General features: G+C 45.6%; 1 protein-coding gene and 1 long non-coding RNA gene across 5 annotated transcripts in view; both read left to right on the forward strand.

Moving 5' to 3' along the window:
- SLC24A3 (solute carrier family 24 member 3) overlaps window positions 1-17,500 on the forward strand; it is a 500,862-nt gene that overhangs the window by 235,036 nt on the left and 248,326 nt on the right. The gene's annotated exons all lie outside the window — the stretch shown is intronic.
- On the forward strand, window positions 12,015-17,410 carry LOC122215860. The gene is made up of 3 exons (XR_006200582.1): window positions 12,015-12,661; window positions 14,576-14,701; window positions 15,985-17,410. It is a non-coding gene; the product is annotated as an uncharacterized LOC122215860 (long non-coding RNA).

The raw sequence follows: 17,500 nt of genomic DNA on the forward strand, positions 1-17,500 counted from the left end.
GAAGGGTTGTTTGTTAGTATATACTGTTATTAAAATTTGACAATAATAATTGCATATTCTACATACACAGTACATTTGTCTCAGGAATTTAAGCCTTTTTAGCAAGGTTTAAATATGTTGAAGTGGGAGGGGTGCAGAAAGGAGAGGGTGTGCCCATTATACAGATTAAGAAACTAAGGTCCACAAACACACCATAATTTCTCCTGTTCCTAGGAGGTCATGGATTATACTTAGACATTTGATTTTCCTTCACTTCCCTCCCTCTCTCCCAGTCAGTGTTTCTCCAGTGACTTTGACAAGGATACTGTGAGTCCAAAGCAGTTCTGTCCAGTAGAACTTTCTGCAGAGATGGAAATACTGTATGCCTATGCTTCTCACTATGGCAGCACCCAGTACTGTGGTCTGTGGCTCCTGTATTGGACCTACCTGGAGCATGTAAAGGAAAGGGCAGATTTCAAAGAGTGGATAGTAGGCTTTCCTTGGCTCCCTTTCTTCTGGGATCCCTTCATAGAGGCAAGGCAGGAGAATGGAGAGCTGGTGCCTGGGAGTTAATGGTTGTGGAAGCATCTGCAGTGTCCAGTCCTTGAAGAGAACTTCCACTTGAAACACATTCTCCCATAAGGGACTTGAGAATATTTTTCCCCCAGGCAAATACAGAAATACAAGATTGTCACTCACATGGCTTGCTAGGATGCCTGTTTGTTTGCTGCAATCCAGCAAATGAGCAATGAAATGTGTTTAAGATACTTCCCACCAAAACTGGAGTTGAGGGGCACCAGGGTGGCTCAATCAATTAAGTGTCCAACCTCGGCTCAGGTCATGATCTCATGTTTCGTGAGTTCGAGCCCTGTATTTCAGCTCAGAGCCTGCATCGGATCCTCTCTCTCCCTTTCTCTGCCCCTCCCTTGCTCATGCACATGGTTGCTCTCTCTCAAAAATAAACATAAAAAAACAAACAAACAGAGTTGATGGTATGCCTGCTGTATCACTGATTCTGTAGAATAGAGTTCATGTGATAAATTCATGCTTGATTCCGGGATCTTCCAGGAAAACAGGGACTCCTATCTCTGAAGACCAACTTGCAGTGTCCCCTTAGCAGAAAATGAAATTGGTGTGGCACAGCATGGTTCCCTTTTGTCACGGAGGTCAGAAAACATACCCTGTGCCCACCCAGTTGTGCTCAACAGTTCATCTCTGGAATGTAATAGAATCTAATCTTACTTCCTCTGGGCCACTGCATCTACAACTAGAAGTCTGGTAGAATCACCAGAGAGCTTTAAAAATAACTGAGGCCCAGACTCCACCCCAGGCCAATTAAACTAGGCTCTCTAGTGTGCCTAAGAACTGACATTTTTGAACGCTACCTGAGAGCATGTACTGTGTCCCCAGAGTGAGCACCCCTGCTTGAGGTGGTCTTTGGATTGCCCCAGCTGCCTTGTTTTGCATTTGATTTCCTTGTAACCTGCCCAAGGTCCATTTACAAGTAGGCTGGTAAACCTTAAATAAAGTTTCTCATCCTATTCATTAGAGAAAGTATAACCTCCTATTTTCACCATGTATATAGAAGTTTGAGTTTTCTTGAATATAGGAGCCCAAACTATAAATCTGAGCCTAATTTCTGTAAAATGTCAAATGATGGCATTATTTCAGGCTGATCCCCTCTACTGCTGTTCCCTACAATAGCTCTTTTGATCAAAAGGTCTCATTGCCGCAGGAAAGACACTGCAAACCTCTCCTAAACAGGGATTAAGTAAAATGCACCACAGAAAAGAGGACAGTGAGCATCTGTGATGCCTGAGGAGACATAGGGAAGGGACTCCAGCCAGAATCACCTCTCTTTTCAGCCTATATTCAGTGGAAGTGGCTCGTGGGTGTTCTGTGTTTGCATTGGAGAGCAAAGCATAATCCCTGCTTGAGGGGGAAGCCTCTTATGCTTCTGGAATATTTCCCTGGTCGTCCTTCCCTTAAAAAGTAATAAAATATATGCGAATTCTGATTAGGAACAAGTGTCAAAGTGTCCACCATGATGGAAGTCTCCGATTTCCACGGCTCTGATATATCACGGCAGGAGCTCATGAATCTTTAATGGCTGGCCTATATTTAGGGGCTTTCAGTTTCTGAGGGCGATAAAAGGTTCTGCAGAGATGGAGTTCTCCCAGTGCCCTGTCTTTTGCCAGGGCCGGTGCCTATTTAAAGCACATCTCGTCTTTCTAATGTACAAAGATTCTGCTGACCACGAAAAACTATCCTGGACCTGAGATTAGATTATAAGACCTCTTCCCCCCAGAAATATGGCAATGATTATCCATGATTGGTCAGGCCTGTGCTGGGCAGAGTGGTGAGTAAGACAGGGCTCCTGGCCCCTGAACTTCTATTCCAGTTGGAGGAGATGGACAACTGACAAGAAAACATTGAGGTAGTCACGGACTGTGACAATTGCTATGAGAGAAATGAGCGGGGTGTCGTGACATGTTCAAAGCACAGAAGTGACACAACCTGATTTGCATTTTGAAAGATCACTCTGGCTGCTGGGTGGGAAGATGGATTGTAGGGGGACAAACATAAAAGCCAGGACACCAATCAAGAGGCTGTTTCAGTGGTCCAGGGAGGAGGTGGTGATGAAGGTGGCAAGGAAGGGCAGATTTGCAGCCTATTTGAGAGTGCAAGAGAGAGAACTTGCTGATGATTTGGACAGGATAGCAGAAAAAAAAAGCAAGACAAACTCCTAAATATGCAACTCAGCAACTTGGTGGATTGTTGTAACATTTCCCACGACAGGGAAGATCAAGATGTGAGTAGAAGGGGCAGGTTTGCAGACAAATATCAAGTGTACTGTCATCTAAATGATGTCAGTGTGGATTTCATAAGTGGAGATGTGCCTAGAGTTCTGGCAAGAGGTTAGGCCTGGAGATATCCATTTTAGAGACTTAAGCTTATAGGCCATGTTTGAAGCTATGGACTGATCTGGAAAGACAGTTCAGTTAGAGAATGAGCCCTCTGATCTGTTACCATTTGGAATCCAATAGGAGAGGTACAGGTGATGGAAACCAAGGAGTGGCCAGTGAAGAAGAAGAAGGAAAAAAGAGTATGGTGTCCTAGAAGCCAAGAGAGGGAAAGAGGGGTGGTCACTGGGGACATGAGGTGAGAGAGACGCTCAGTGAGGTATCCTGCACCATGGATCCTATAAGCGGCCATGACAAGAGCGGCTCTAGAAGGTGGTTGGAGGGCGTGAAATGAATTGAATGAGTCAAAGAGTGAGTCAAAGAGGAAGATTAGCAAGTCAAGTTTATACTTTCACAAGTTTTTCTTTGAAAACTGAGCTTAGAAACAGCTGGATATAGGATGCTGAACAGGAAAAGGATTTGTTTTTAAGAGGTATCTTTGGATGGAGATTCTACAGCATCTTTGTTTGTTTATGGAAATGATGGAGTAGAAAGGGAGAGCTGACATTTCAGAGCAGAGGGGAAAACTTTAGGGGTAAAAATGTCAAAAATCCAGGAGGGGGTGGTACCCAGAACACACACTCACCAATCCTTCTGAAGCAACAGGGATGCTCTGCTTTCACACCAGGTGAGGGAGAACACAGGTGTAGATACAGGGAGCCTCAGGGATCTGGTGGAGGAAGACAAGAGCCTGATTGCTTATCTTTTTTCTGAATATGAGGCAAAGTGATGAGCTTATGGAGAGGATGCTTTTGAAGAGCACCCCAAAGAGCAGGGTCAAGTTCACGTAGAAAATGTAGCCTGATTGCCTGGCTCCCTAGTCAATGCTTTGAGTTTCAATGGTCCTTGTAAGGTGAGGCCTGCCAACCCAGGTGTGTCATTTTCTCTGGCCAGGTAAGTTGTTCAGGTGTGGCCCAGAGCAAGTGGAGCATTGCATTAAACCACAGTCTGAAGTTTTGCTATCACAGTGCCACACAAGAGATGAGGGGCAAGGAGGTGAGGGTATTTGAAAAGGAGTAATGAGAAGGAGACAGTGGGACTTACTGGACAATGAGGGAAGTAAAGAAGAGAAATGATGGATAGTGGAAAAGGGCTTGTGGCAATTGGGGTTCTAGAGTAAGTGGCCTACACAGCTTGTGGGCGTGGTCAGAAAGGATGCTTGAAACCAGGATGTCGGATGTAGAGATGTCATTTATGATAACAAGAGCCAAGGCTTAGCAGGGGCAGAGAATGAGAACCTTGGGGATAATGAGGTCAGGAAGGGGAGAGGTCAGGGCTCTAGATGGTTATCCCCATGTATGTTGATGTCACTGTGATAATGACAGGAGCAATGATGGAGAAGCAGCGACTAACCCGGAAGTTGAAGAAGGAAGAGGAGACATGGTTTGGAAACCCCAGTTGGGGAGCTTTGATGGAAATGAAAGCTATCTGGAATGCTTAAGTTTTCTCACTGTTCAGGCTTGGAGCCAGTGTTTTACTGTGTGCTGTAGAAGCTTCTTGGAGAACAACACATCCCAGGCTTGAGGACTTCCAGCTGCTCCAGCCAACCTGCAGTGCTGGAAAGATGCCACTGTCTCACGGTGCTGAGCAGGGAGTGCACCATGTGGCCTGCATCCACTGCTGTATGGCCAAGTCCATGGTCACATAGTGCATTCACCTGGGGACATCTGGGGACCAAAAGACCTGCTCAGTTCTGCCAGTATGTCCGTGTGTGACTGTGGACAGGTGATGCCACCTCAGTTTACTCACATGTAATGTGGAAGAGTAAATGTACTCACTCCTTGACCTAGAGCCATTTTTGCTCTAGCCCTCCATGATTTTTCATCCTGCACCTGGCCTCTCTCATTAGCCTTGAGAAAACTCAGCACACTTCAAGCTGTTTACATTGATAAAGGATACCATTAGTTTGTGAATATTGACAAACCAAGCCCATCCAAGCATGTCACCTTGCCACCTTCACCTCCTCAAATCTAAAGGTATTCCTGTGCAGAAGAGGCACCTATCATACTGTTAAGGGATGTCTGTCCACACAGATGTCCTCCCCGCAACCTTGGAGGTGCTGTCAAGTCAAGCCAGGGATGCTTGCTTGAGGAGCACCAGGCAAGCTAGGTTACTCACACAGTCTAGGGTTGGGTGCGTGTGTGTGGAGAGGCCCCACCACCCTATGCCTGCTTGGCTCCTTAGAGAGTCCAGCTTTACCTGTCTTGTCTCATAGTCAGGGACTCAAACTAGGGTCCTATGTCCTGTCCACAGAGGTTAACCCAAACACCATCCCTTTCCTTTCTGCTGTGGACCTGTTGATGATAGTGGATTGGCATGTGGCTCATAGGTTGCCAGTGGCCAGATTTGATTTAAGATAGGGGGTCTGGTGGGTCCCAGAGCAGGGCTCTTAGCTCAGTGACTGCAGGTGTGAGATTTTAGGGTTGGCTTTCCTTCTCTGAGAGGGGAGTGGATTGGAAGTAGGAGGCCAGGCTGCACTGCCCAGATGTGAAGAGAGGGCTCTTCTCTCTCCTGAGTAGCACTTGCTCAGACCCTAAAACATGGAGCACTCCACAGTCTTGGAGATGATGGCTCAGATACACAGTGCTAAGTGCACACTCTGACCTCTTCTCTCTTCTCTGTACACACGTACGTGTATATGTACACACATGCACACACATACGTGCAAGACCACTCTTGGCTAATGCTGACATTAACAACACAATATCCCGGAAATTAGACACAAAGAAAGACTGACCCACTGTGTATCTCCTGTGCCTTGCACAGGACTTGAAGTAGGTAGATCATAGATGCACACGTTTGTTCATTGATTGGTTTACTCTTCATTCACATGTTAGTGATATGAAACCCACATAGCCCCAGGCATTCAGGGAGGTTCAGGCTAGTGGAGGTGAACACACACACACACACACACACACACACACACACACACCATGATGCAAATGTAGTAAGTGACATGTGGTAACCTGTCAGCAAAACACCATGGGAGCTCAAAGCAGCATAAATTTCTCCTAGAAGGAGGGTTCTACAAAGGTTGCAGAGTTGAGGTGGTAGGATGCTGCCTATGATTACTGCAGGCAGGGTCTGGGGAAGGGGAAGGGCCCAGCAGAGTGGATGTCAGGGCCTTGAAGGGCACATCAGGGATTCTTGCCTATTGTGACGTTTCTGGTTCAAAGTATCCTTGGGGAATTGGAGGGAGAAGCAGTAAAGCAGGTGCCTCTGTGCTGATGCCACACGTGGCCATGTGGCTGGCAGTGTCTGCAATTGTGGCATCAGCATGAGGCCCTCTTGATGGGAGATCCCAGATTTGCCTGGTCTTTTACTGTTTCAGTCACTCCATGAATATGGTCTTGAAACATTCACAGAAACTATTTCAGATTTCAACCTTAAATAATATGCCATTTAGATCAACTTTGGCACCAATTTCTTCCTTAGGGTTCACTGCTAATGCATTTCCGCTTTTGTTCTGGAAGCCAGGAAGCCAGGTGCTATCTCTGTGAACACTTCTGGGTTTTGACTGCACATATATAACTAGGAAGTGAGGCATAGGTGTCCTGGTAACTTGGTTCTCTGCGATGGAACAAAGACCCAGTTTGTGATTTGTAGCCTTTGCTGATTTCTTTGGTGTAGCTACCCACACAATGGCCAATGCCACAGTAGTAAAATTTAACAAGCGCTTGGCTTGTAAAATTTCTGAATATTTACTATATGGTTCTAGGGGCTGGTCCAGGACAGCGGGGGAGGGGCAGAGAGAGAGAGAGGGGAGACACCTGATCCGAAGCAGGCTCTAGGCTCTGAGCTGTCAGCACAGAGCCCGATGCAGGGCTTGAACCCACGAACCTGAGGCGAAGTCGGATACTTAACTGATGGAGCCACCCAGGCACCCCCCCCCAGAAATTTTTTTAACTGAGCGATACAGCTGGTTTATCTACCTATACCCAACTTTCAAAGTGCTCCTTTAAAAGAGAGCAACAACTGAAAATTTAACACATGAAAATAATAGTTTGCAAATTTCTGCATGACAAAGAGATTATTGCTTTACAAAGGAAGTTGCCATGTACTTCTTTAAATACCAAGTAATCTTGGAGATTTTTAATTATTCAGTTTTGCAAATATTTAGCTTACTGTGTCTTTACGAATTCTTCTTGTATAAGGCAGTTGTTCTTAATTTGGGGTCCAGGAATGTCTGGAAGGAGCCACTGGGGTGAGCGTTTAGGGAGTTGGTGCAGCTTTCAACATATTCTAAAATATATTCAGTCCTCAGAAGGTGATGGCCTGTTGTATGCCTTGGGGCTCTCTGTCATGCACATCATAAATTCATGGGTGGTCAGCTCTGGGATACTACGAGGTGCTTCCAAGTTGAGGACACGTTTAAAGTCAGTGCATAGTCAGTCTGTGTAAATGGCCTCCTTCTCCTGCTAGAGACGCTGCACTTGCCCTGGGATGGGAGGTGAAACCTGGGCTTTGCGAGGAAGGTCTGCAACAGATTTTTAATGATGACGGTGACAATGATGACGCTTCAGCGTAACTTACATATGTGGGGAAGGAAACCAAACCAAGCCAGAAGTCAGAGCTCATTGCCCCCCTTAATGCATGAGGCCACTGTGCCTGTTTCTGCTCTTGAGTCTCTGGGTGTTATACATGCTCCTTGCACCAGGACTGTGAGGACAGTCCTCCGTGACAATAGTAATCACCATGTGGGGGGGTCTCTCAAAAAGCTGATCTCCGTCTCCTTGTTAAGTGGGGGAACCAAGGCCTCTACACCTGGCCCTCCCAAGGATGAAAGGATTTTCTGCTGGAAGGAGGGAATTGTGGCTGGCCATCTCCCCATCTGTCGCCAGTCACAGGGGGGTGCACCATCCCTCCCAAGCACGCATGTTCATGCCCAAGGCCCTCACAGTGTCTCCCCATCAACTTCGCTTGCACACATGTGGAGAGGCCCCGGGTGTCAGCAGGAGTGGGAGCACTCCTCAGAACCCCAAGAAGACTGAGGAGGGTACAAGGGGCCTTTGGGCCGTTTCATGGAGCACTCCGTGGTCACTGCATTGATGGTGGGGTGAGAAGGGCTTGCCTGGCCGTGAAGGACTCCTGCATTTGACACTAGAGTTAGTACTTCCAGTCTCTCCGCACATCTCTAGCCCCCAAAAGCTGAATTTTGCCACTTTCAGAGCCAATGATGTTGCTCCTGAGACTTGGTGGGGCAGGGTTTTACTTACGCATTTGCTATAGTTACACATTCAGCAGCATGTGAAGCCTCATAGCCATGCGACTCTTCAGGATTTTATTTAATTTTTTGTATATGTCCAAGCGGTCATAATTTACAGAGAGGGATTAAATTCAGTTTGTCAGTCACCGACTGGAAGTGGAAAACTCACTAACACCAAGACACTTTGCTTTATAATAGCTGTTTGCTCCTTCCTAGGTTTGTGGGGTTCTCTTGGGTACCCCTTGCAGATGGATTAGCATAGGAGCTCCTGCCCCACAACTTGGTAAATGTCCTGTGTTGTCAGTCAACCAACCTCTGCCTGCCTTGCTCCCGGTGCATCCTTAGGCTGGTTGATAGGTGATATTTTTGCAGTTCTTTGTGCGTTAATTAATTTCCTTTTCTAGGGAAGCAACGCTTTCTTTAAAAAATCATGAATGCACACTACACCTTCATAGGGTTAGTATATAAACGAACTATGTTCTGAGGAATAGAATCATGTCATTCTCAATATAGTTGCTATTTGGGGAATATATTTTCTTCAGTGAATTGTTTCTCAGACTGATGGGATCATTTCTTTTTCTTTTCTCTCTTCATCTTCAGGACCTTAAAACACTTACTCCTTAGAACGCTGTAGAACAAGATAGACAGATATTATTTATTTGTTTTACAAAGGTGAGAAAACTGAGCTGTGGAGTTTATGGAGTTAGCTCAGGCAAGAGCCCTAGGTTGCTAACTCACAATCTACTCCAGTCTGCCAAAGAGAAATAATAATAGTATAGTGGCAGTCATAGTCACTGACAGCTGGCCTTCCTTCTTCTTTCATCCCACAATGACCGATAACCTACATAAGGACTATTGTTATTCACCTTTACAGGCTCATGCAGCAGGGTCACTCACCCATGGCCAGGCAGCTGGGGATCTGGGAAGCCAGGATCTGAACCAGCTCTCCCTGGCCCTACTAACTGCCTTCTCGTAAGTTCCATGTAGGTCTTGGAATATCTACAAGACCACACAAGACCTTCCAGGGGAGCTGTTGGCACTTCCACAGGGGGTCTGATAGCTCCTTTGTGGATGCCTGGGGAAGTGCCCTCAAGGTGGTGCAGGAGGGACCAGGTTGGTGCAGGCCTTGGCCCCAAAAACCTCTCCCTGTCCTTTCTAATCAGATCAGTCTGTAATTTGGTGGTTGGGTCTGCAGAGATTTCTAATTAAAAGATGGATTTTTTAAATGAACTTTTATTAATTCAACAGTCTGCCTGAATGCTGAATTGTCATATTTGCTAATAGACAAAATGGTTTGGTTTATTTTCCAGAACAGTGAAAGTCACTCAACTTAATTAAACTGTCTGAGGAGATTTTCTACTTGTCTTACTCAACACAGGCCTAGGAGCTTGCTTCAGAAAGCCTGTCAGCCACAGTGGCAACTCAAGTTGAGCTTTCCTTTGAAGTTGGGGTGGATTTGGTGTCAGTTACTTCTAAATTTCCCAGTGTGGCCTCCAGTGGCACTGACCTGAAGCAAAATTCATTATTGCTACATGATTTCAGATTATTGAGAAAGCCCCCAAGTCCACAGGGGATTCTCCCACTGCCCCTAGGCAGGGTAGCCCAGGAATGGTGGAGCGTAGTGTTTATTTCCCAATGGCTTAGAATTTCATCATAGCCCAGATCTTAGACTCTAACAGAGAATACCCCGAAAAGAAAATTATTAAAAATTCAGACCTGCCAAAGAAAATACTAACTAAGGTTGGCAGTACATTAAAGAAGTATTTCTCATGAGCAGGTAGGAGTAATCTTAGTGCAAAGATTAATATTGATTAATAGTAGAATATCTACCGATGCCATATTTTGTAGAGATGTGACTCCATGGAAAAAAATCATGTGAAAAAAATTTTTGATGTTGAAGGGAAGGGCGTTCCTGATGTCAAAAAGACTCTTAGGGCACCTGGGTGGCTCAGTCAGGTGAGCATCCAACTTCAGCTCAGGTCATGATCTCGTGCTCCATGAGTTTGAACCCCACTTCGGGCTCTGTGCTGACAGCTCAGAGCCTGGAGCCTGCTTCAGATTCTGTGCCTCCCTCTCTCTCTGCCCTCCCCCCCGCCCCCCGCCGGCTCTCTCTCTCTTAAACATAAGTAAACATTTAAAAAATGTTTTAAAAAGATACACACACTCTCTCTGACACCAACAGTCCTCGGGGGTGACCATGAAACATACATGATCCATAAAAGTCACATCTGTAACCATGACCATTTTTATTTTTACATACTTGCTTTTGTTTATTTATTTATTTATTTATTTTGAGAGAGAGAGATCATGACCTGAGCCGAAATCAACAGTCAGACGCTTAACTGACTGAGCCATCCAGGTGACCTAACACACTTGCTTTTTAGAAGCTCCTGGTGAAATAAATAAATAAATAAATAAATGGTCCTGGTGAATAGCTATTATCGGTAGAATGATGCATATGATTTTCAGATAATATAGTTGCATACCTGGAAAATCATAAGAACTTATCAATAATCTCTTAAAATTAGTAAGAAAGTTTTAAGTGGTCAGACACAGGTATATATGCAGAAATCAATAGCTTTCCCAAATATTGACAGTGACCAGTTAAAAGACACGCCGAATCTTTTATTCAGAAAATAACAATAAAAGAGTGGTAATATAATGTATTAACTGGTATTGATTTTGACGGTGCACACCTCTATATAGAAAAATTCAACATGTATCTGAATATATATTAAAATATTTTTTAAAGTAGATGTTCTTTGATAGATCATGGGAACTTATTTTTAAATCATCTTTCCTATTTAATTTAAAAATCTATAGGATCTATTTCTGGATTTACCTGAAGACCTAAAAATATTTTGAAGAGGAGCAATGAAGGAACATTTTTTCCCCTCATCTATACTGAAATGTGTTTTACATTTTGTTAGCGCTACAGCATTAAACCAGACAGACGGGTGTGACACAGTACACAGCCAGAAACTGCCATCAGGACATGAACCTAGTCTCTAACAAAGGGAACAGGCTTGACCAAGGCAGAAGGGAAGGATTTTTATCAAAGTGCGTGGGGAAATTGGTAACTTACCTGGGAAGACTCAAGTTGGAGTCCCGTCTCACTGATAGATAAGACCCTCCCTGTTCTCCCACCACTTTCCGAGACCCAAGCAAACCCCTCACAGATGGGCGAGTATGAACCGTCTGCCCTTTCATGCTCTTTCTTGCTGGAATTGCAGCTGGTTACGTGAATGCCCCCAGAGCCTCATTTTGAGGAGCTATTGCTATAAATCCAAGATGCTAGCGGTTAATAATGATAAGTCTGAGCTGGCCTCGGATGCAAATCCTAGTCTTGATTAAAGACAGAAAAAGGCAGTCCTGCTGTTCTTACTACTTAGCAAATGACTTTGCTTTTCCTGCTGTGCAATATGAAACAGAAGCCTAAATGTGAAATGCAAAACTTTAACTCCTAGAAGATAAATAACATGGGAAAAAAATCTAAGTGGCTTTGGGTTTGGCGCTAACTTTTCAGATAGGACTCCAAAAGCACGATCCATGAAAAGAAGAAGATGGTAAGTTGGACTTTATTAAAATGAAAAACTTGGACTCGTTGAAAGACATCATTAAGGGAATAAAAAGACAAGCCACAGACTGGGAGAAAATCTTTGCGAAACACAGATATGATAAAGTGTTATCCAAAATACATAAAATTCTGTAATACACTGTTGGAGAAGGCTTGGGAAATGCTTGTGGACCGTAGCTTCAGAAGAGAAGGGAAACACAGTAGAGAGTGTGTGGCCTTCACAGCAAGGAGAAAGGAGCAACCAGGGGTGTAATCGTCCAGTTGTGGGAATCCAGAGCACAAGGAATTCCAAAGGCAGCTCCTGGAGGAGGGATGCCAGCAGTTAATCCTCCTTTTCTCTGTTTGACTCTTCTGGGCACCTTACAGGATTTTTTAGGAACTGAGTGAGGCAGAAATGACAGTGCCAGGTGAAGGCTCATTTCCTTCCTGTGGATGAGCCCCCGGGGTGTCTGCTGGGGCATGGACTGGGACACGCAGCCATGGAGTATATAGAACACTGTGGTAAGCACTGTGGCCCCCACTCGGTTGGCAGTTGAGCTGAGACAGGGTTCTTCTCTGGGTGGAAGTGAGCAGGGAAGATTGAAAAAGGAAGGTTTCTGGCTGGAGAAACATTACATGTGTGTGTAATGGCACAACCAGGTGGGCCTCCCAAGGATCCGCCCCCTGTGGTGCTGGGGTAAAGGAGACCCGATGGAAAGAAGAAATTTGGCAGGAAATGGGCCTCTTGATTTGGAAGCTGGCTGGATATGGGTTGGGGCAAGCATGAGGAGGCCAAATGATTCTAGACCTTCTGTCCTGAACCTGTGTGGGTGTCTCTGCCTTTGGCAGGAATGACAAATGCAGGAGAAAGACTCAGGTGTTTGCAACTGGAAGGACCTTGGATTGCCAGTTCAGTTGAAGGCAAGCGAAATCCACAGAAAGGAATTTTAATAGCAGGTAAATTAATTACCTGGAAGTATTTTTGAATTACAAAGTTTCTCTTCTACAGAATATGCCTGTGCTAGAAGGACTCTGCAGGGAAAAAGCAGTGCTTAACCCAGAGTTAAGAATTATACAGGTGCCATAGTTGTTGTATCAGAGAATGTTTTCAGCCAACAGGTTAGCTTCCCCTTGACCAAGGTGGCTTTGCCTGTCAGGAGAGTACCACATGCCACATGCCTAAAAATCAAGTGTTCGTAACATCACAGTTAAGGCACATGGCTTGATTATGTTCTTGCTTCTCCCACAGTTTCTCCCATTTGCCAGCCTAATACACAAAGATAGTATAAACTCTGCATACACTCTTTATTGTATGCATATTATATATAATCTGTGTAATATAAAGCCATTTAGACTTGATGCCAAAAGAAATTAAACTACTAATATTGCACTTTGAGAGTTTTGGAAGTAAATGAAAGAATGTGATTGTATTTTCACAAGAGAGCCTTTAGCGGGGATTAAAAAAAAAAACAAACCCTACAGAGAAACAGAATGCCCAGGTCTCTGGGTATTAATTCCCTCCCTTGGAAGGCCTTCAGGAATCCCATCCACGGGGCCAGCAAGAAGTCTTCAGTCATTCTCGCTTATTGCCATCTGTCATCTTGATTATTTGTAGAGGTTTCATTTAGTGATCTGAATCCAGAGATTGTCCGTCAGAATCGGGAGCCAGGGGATGACCTTGTATGGCTGCCTCTGGTCCTGTCCCAGCCTTCCTGCATTTGATAAATGACACACCCCTCCTCCCACTCCTGGGAGAAATGAAGTACAGGCTCAGGGCCTTATCGATTTTCCGTAACAACAGATGCATCTTTAGGACTCTATTTTTTATTTCAGAAGTGGCCTTCTGACCCGATTCAGGTCTGTAAATCAGCTGACAAAATGTATTGCTGCCTCTCTTCCTGGCACAATCCTTTATGCCATGATTTTTTCTTATATCTGATGTGGAGAATATCCTTGGGGTTCAGGTACACCCCCTTCTTCCTTGGAAAGCATTTCTGAACCTTAATTTCAAAGATGTTTTAGGAGGGAAGTGAAGGGACCACAGCCCTTGATCCACTGTGTTTTTTTGAGAAGTCAGGCTCAGAAAGCTACAGTGTACCCCAAATGTGACTGCACTCAGCGTGACCAGCCATGTTTCTTAGCCCAGCTGGGGTAAGGGTGAACATTTCCTTACCAGCTGGGGTAAGGGCAGTGAGTTACTCCAGAGCTTTGATGCTCTGTAAGAGCTGTCCATGGATCAGTTCAGGCTCACCTGGTCATTCCCATTGTGTGACAAGGAACTATAAACCATGAGTATCTTGAATATGAGAACTAAATCCAGTTCATCTGTGTCCCCAAACATAGCCCTGTGCCTGGCACAATCAACTCCTGTTGGCTGATTGCGGGAACAGGTGGCCTCGGTTGCCAGCACCAAGTGTCCTTAGGGAGCAAAGCACTGTGGATGCCCTGGCTGTAGAACCTTCTGTTTCCTCCTTCAGAAGAGGACTCTGCTGTCTTGGAGCCTGTTGCAGGTTTCTGAGGATGGTGTGGCATTCTCCCATGCTTCTCACAGGCCCAGGCTGGGTTCATTGACTGGCTACCCTTGCGTGGAGAGATCAGAGCCCAGAGAGGGTCATAGCTTGGGTTGCCTCATTCCACAGCTAACGTACTGCACACGCGGCTTCCTTTCCTGCCAACATCTGATGGGTTTCAGCACCTTCTTCAGGAATGACTGGCTGCAGGCAGGTCCTCAGATTAACTGCTCATTGCCAGAGTCTTTCACTCTTGTCCATTTTGCACACAGCTGTTCTTGGCTTGGTAATTATTCCACATCTATGTTTGTGGACCACCCCTCCTGACTGGCTTTCCTGACATCTCTTTTATGTGTTTCAGATGCCTTCTGTGTTCTCTGTTCTCACAGATATGGAGAGAGACTGTTCCTATTTCTATTCAAGTCTTAGCCTGGGTTCCCCAAGGAGCAGACCCTGGGCTAAGATGCAAGTGCAGGAGGTTAACCTGGTAGGTGACCCCAGGAAACCTGGTGGGCAGTAGGGAAGTGAGATGGGAAGGGAAGGAAATCAGAAAGAAGGGAAGGGAAGGGAAGGGAAGGGAAGGGAAGGGAAGGGAAGGGAAGGGAAGGGAAGGTGTGTCAACAACCAGGTGGGGTTCAGTCCCACTGGGGAGCTCTGGGAGGTGGTTTTTAACCTGCAGCTCCCACCTGTCATTGGCTGGGGCTGTCCCTGAGGCATTAACTCCTAGCTTTCTAGTCTGTTCCACTGTCCCAACTGCATGATGGGAGACAGCCTTGGAGTGGAAATTCTCAGGCTCTTACATGAGGACTGTAAGGGCTCAGGGTGCACAGTTGGGATATTAATGAGTACTAGTTACACTCAGGTTTTGAGGATCTTCAAAGAAAATTCTAAGGGGCTTTGGCTTCTGTACCTGCTTGCTTGGGTGGACAGCCCAAACTCTGTTGGATTCAATTCCTGCCTCAGAAAAACAAGGACAGTTGTGGTACACACTCATATGGTGGTTACCAAAACTAGGAAGTGCATAAAAAGAGCTTTCTCTGGCTAAGGAAGTTCAAGAACATTTTAGCCATTAATGGTGCCATTACCGTACTGGTCTTCTGTTGATTGTTTCAGACTTAAATTTGCTCAGTGCACTGTGATAAGGTGTCTGCACAAACATGCCTCAAGAAGTTGCAGTTACTAGGAGATGGGGAGCATGAGTGTCTGGCCTTAAGATTAGTGAGCTAAGGAAAGTCATTTCCCCTCTTTTCTCATTCAGGCCCATTTTCTCATTCAGAAATTTTGGACTAGAGGAGGGTTCTAATCACTGATGAGTCTATGGAATAGTTACTCATGGAAGGCTTCGCTTTACTCCCCACTGGTCTTTCTGCCTCCCAAACCCATTTTCACACACCTTAGCAAGTTTGCCTTGGGAACTATATTTACATCATTGGACGCACAGCTGCCTGAATTCTTCTTTTTTCAAAAAGAAAAAAAAATATGGTACCCAGTTTGAAATGCACTATTGTACTACCTCATTAGGGACTGCCTGGTAGGTTGCCTAGCTGATAGGTAGTAGAGTCCTTAGCTCTAGATTTGGTTCTCTGCCTTTGTCGGAAAGCTAGTCCACTTAGCTCCTGAGCCCCTGCTCACAGAGGAGTTCAGAGCATTCTGTAGACCTCACAATTGTGTGTGGGTGTTGGAGAAGGAAAAGTTCCCAAGAGGAAATGTCAACTTACCTGAACTCCCTGGGTCAGTGGACTCAATCTGAGAGTTGCATTTATTGTCTAGGAACATTTGTGTCGTGGAAGACCTATCTTTCCTGGCACTGGGGCTCTGGTGTTCTTCTGGAAGGCTTTGAAACAGCACAGCTGAGTTAAGTAATATAAGAAGAATCCAGTAGAATTCAACAAATGTGTATTGACTACCCTGTTTAATAAAAAGCCTCTGAAAATACTTTGGGTTCTTGACAGGAACGTTTGAAATGCTTGCCTTTCCCACTACTTACTGTATGCCCAGACTTGTAAAATCTCTTGTTGCTGTATATTCACTGACAGAGCAGTCATTTACAGAGCAGGTTCAGGCTTTGTAAGGGGAGCTTAGGAGTCAAATATGAATGAGAAATAGCTCCTGCCTGTGAGGAGTGGCCAATCCAGAGGAAGAAACAGATAGTGGAGGCGGCACTCTGAAGAGAAGGTACCACATAGCCACGTCTTGTCTGTCAATGTGCACAAAGTATGTGGAAAAGAGATATTAAAATGATAGCTAGGGTTTATTGAGCAGTTACTATGTGCTGGACACTAGTTTTAGCACTTTATATATGTTAGTGTTTAGCTTCACACAACTGTATAAAGTATAGGAGGTAATAGTCACAATTTTAAATGAGGAAATTGAGGCCCAACATTGCCCAGCTGGTAAGAGGTGGAGTTAGAATGAGAATCCAGGAGACCTGGCTTCAGACCTTACTGAAAATCCATCCTTGTAGGATGAGAAGAATTTGAGAAGAACCTGGTAAGGATGGAGAGGAGGGGCTGAGAAAGCTGGGTCTGGGGTGACGGCATCAAGGGTCAGGAAAATTTGAGCCAACTCTGATTTTTCAGTTGGGTGCCTGGGGATTTGGTAGCCCGGCCAGTTCATCCTGGATATAGGATGAGAGCCTACTGGGTAGCTCTGAGATGGGAGAGAACAGAGCAGGTCTGAGTCAGGATAAGTGGGGTTGGTGGGATAGTGGGTGAATGTCCAAGGGGGCTCACTGGAGAAGTCTGGAAAGTCAAGGCAGCGTTTCGGTCCATCCAGAGATGGCCAGTGTGCATTCACTAGGTGACCTTCCCACATGACCTTCTTCTCTGGAGGGGGCACTAGGGCCTGTTGTATTTGCCCCTGCCCTCACAGCTCTCCTCTGAGTTCTACACCTGGCTAGCACCCCTTCCTGGGAAGGGAGTGTGCTACACTCCACACGTCCAAACTGACCCCTTGACTGTTCCCTGACCGGGTCCTCCTCCCGGACCAGGCCGCAGGTGCACTCTCTCTCTGTGCACCCACCCATTGCTGAAGACAGAAACTTGGATGTCTCCTAAAGCCTCTGTGCCTCACACCCCATGTCATCCACTAGCAGTCACTGGGGCTGTATCTCCTCATGAGCTCTCGAATCTGGCCACACGTCCTCCACAGGACTGCCAAGCACTTCTTTCTCTCTCCTGGACTGTGCTGTAGGCCTCATGGCTTCTGTCCCCTCCAGTTCTCTCCACACGATGGCCAGAGTGATCCTTCTACACGTTGAAAGTCATCATGCCTCCCTTTTGAAAAA

This window comes from Panthera leo, chromosome A3, assembly GCF_018350215.1.
Source record: "Panthera leo isolate Ple1 chromosome A3, P.leo_Ple1_pat1.1, whole genome shotgun sequence".
Classification (NCBI taxonomy): Eukaryota; Metazoa; Chordata; class Mammalia; order Carnivora; family Felidae; genus Panthera; species Panthera leo.